The sequence below is a fragment of the Orycteropus afer genome, unplaced genomic scaffold (genome assembly GCF_000298275.1).
Source record: "Orycteropus afer afer isolate SDZICR_OR568_19922 unplaced genomic scaffold, OryAfe1.0 scaffold00129, whole genome shotgun sequence".
NCBI lineage: Eukaryota > Metazoa > Chordata > Mammalia > Tubulidentata > Orycteropodidae > Orycteropus > Orycteropus afer.
Window position 1 is genome coordinate 3,977,177 of NW_006921716.1, and position 2,960 is coordinate 3,980,136.

Here is a 2,960-nt window from a genome sequence, read left to right on the forward strand (position 1 = left end):
TGAACATGGGTGTGTGTATATCTCTTTTTGTCCTGGCTCTCACTTCTTTAGAATATATCTAGTAATAGAATTGCTGAGTCAAATGGTATTTCTAATTCCAACTTTTTAAGAAATTGCCATACTGTTTTCCACAGTGGTTGTATCATTTTACAGTCTCACCAGAACTACATGAGAGTCCAAATCTCTCCACATCCTCGCCAGCATTTGTTATTTTCTGTCTTGTTGAACTGTGATACTAGTTCTGGGGCAAAATAGTATCTTAGTGTTGCTTTGATTTGTGTCTTTCTAATGGCTCTGGTGGCATAGTGCCTAAGGCATCTGACTGCTTTTTTTGTTTGTTTGTTTTGTTTTTTTAATTGTTTGTGCATTTTGGGTTATGCTTGATAGTTTATTTATGCCATATATTTGTTCTTGTTGTTGTTGTTATGTGCCATTGAGTCGGACCCAACTCATAGTGACCCTTCGTTGGGTTTCCGAGGCAGTACCACTATGGAAATAGATTGCCCAACCTTCCTTTCATGGAGTGGCTGGTGGGATTGAACCACCAGCCTTCTGGTTAGCAGTCAAGTGCCTTAGGCACTATGCTACCAGAGGTCCTATGCCATATAATGACAGATGCATAGACCAATACAATAGAATTGAGAACCCAGAAGTAGACACATCAATCTATGGTCAGCTGATCTTTGTCAAAAGGTCGAAATCTATTAAATGGGGAACAGATTGTCTATTTAACAAATGGTGCTGGCAAAACTGAACATCCATTTGCAGAAAAATGAAACAAGATCTGTACCTCACACCATACACAAAAATTAACTCCTATGCCACTATGCTAAATCTCTCAATTAGTTCCAGAGATTGCTTACTGAGTCTCTTGGGTTTTCTAGGTATAGAATCATATCATCAGCAAATATGGATAATTTGACTTCTTCCTTTCCAATTGGGATGTCTTTGATCTCACTTTCTTGCCTTATTGCCCAGGCTAGGACTTCCAGAACAATGTTGGATAGAAGTGGTGATAGAGGGCATCCTTGTCTGCTTCCTTTTCACAAGGGGAACAGTTTCAATCTCTCTCCATTGAGAATAATGTTGGCTGTTGGTTTTGCATAGATGCCCTTTATTATATTGAAGAATGTCCTTTGTATTCCTATTTTGCTAAGAATTTTTATCAGGAATGGGTGCTGGATTTTATCAAATCCCTATTCTGCATTGATTAATATGATCATGTGATTTCTTTCTCTTTTTTTTTAATGTGATGGATTATGATTGTTTTTCTAATGTTGAACCATCCTTGCATACCTGAAATGCACCCCATTTGGTCATAATGGATTATTTTTTGATATTTTGTTGGAGTCTATTGGCTAGGATTTGTTGAAGATTTTTGCATCTATATTCATGAGGGATATTGGTCTGTAGTTTTCTTTTTAAGTGATATTTTTGCCTGGAGTTGGTATCAAGGTGATAATTGCTTCATAAAGTGAGTTTGGGAGGATTCCATCCTTTTCTACATTCTGGAATAGTTTGAGTAGGATTGATGTCAGTTCTTCTCTGAACGTTTCGTAGAATCTCCAGTGAAACCATCTGGGCCAATTATTTTCTGGGAATTTTTTTTTAACCTCCTCAATTTCTTCTTTTGTTATGGGTCCATTTAACTTTTCCACTTCAGTCTGTGTTAGTGTAGGTAATAGTATGTTTGTAGAAATCTGTACATTTCTTCCATATTTTCAAATTTATTGGAGTACAGTTCTTCATAGTATCCTGATATTATCTTTTTTTATTTCAGTTGGTTCTGTTGTGATGTCACCCAATTCATTTCTTATTAGTGATATTTGTATCCTCTCCCTCTTTTCTTTTGTTAAATTTGCCAGTTGTTTGTCAATTTTATTAATCTTTGCAAAAAACCAATTTCTAGTCTTGTTGATTTTTTCTGTTATCTTTTTGTTTTCTGTTGCACTTGTTTCTGCTTGCATCTTTATTATTTCCTTTCTTCTGGTGACTGTAGGCTTTTCTTGCAGTCCTTTCCTAATTGTTGGAGATTTTGATTTACAGTGTTCATTTTGGCTCTTTCTTCTTTTTTGATATGTGCATTTATTGCTATAAATTAGCCTCTGATCACTGCTTTTGCTTTGTCTGAAAGATTTTGGTATTTTGTGTTTTCATTCTCGTTTGATTCAAGGAATTTTCGAATTTCAATTTTGATTTCTTCTCTTACCCAGTCTTTCTTAAAGAGGGTGTTGTTCAGTTTCCATGTGTTTACTCTTTTTCTGTTGATCTTCCTATTGTTGTTTTCTAATTTGACAGCATTGTGATCTGAGAAGATGCTTTGCATTATTTCAGTGGTTTTAAATTTATTAAGGCTTGCTTTGTGGCCTAACATATAGTCTATCAGGGAAAACGTTTCATGTGCATTGGAAAAGAATGTATATTGTGCTGTTGTTGGGTGAAGTGCTCTGTAGTTGCCTATAAGGTCAATTGGTCAATTGTATTGTTTAGTTCTTTATGTCTTTGTTGAGTTTCTTTCCAGTTGTTCTATCTTTCATTGAAAGTGGTGTTTTAAAATCTCCTACTATGACTGTGGAATCCTCTATTTGTTTTTTCAATTCTGCTAAAGTCTGATTTAAGTATTTTGAGGCTCTTTCATTGGGTCCATACATATTTACTATGGTTATAACTTCTTGTTTGATTGATCCTTTAAGCATTATATAATGTCCTTCCTTGTCTCCTGTGGTGGCTTTTGTCTTAAAGTCAATTTGATCAGAAATTCATATTGCCACTCCTGCTCTTTTTTGGTTGCCATTTGCTTGATATATCTTTTTCCAACCCTTAATTTTTAGTCTATTTTTGTCTTTGTCTCTAAAGTGTGTCTCCTATAGACAGCATATTGATAGGTTATGTTTTCTTATCCATTCTGCAACTCTCCATCTCTTGAGTGGTGCATTAAATCCATTGACTTTCAATGTAAT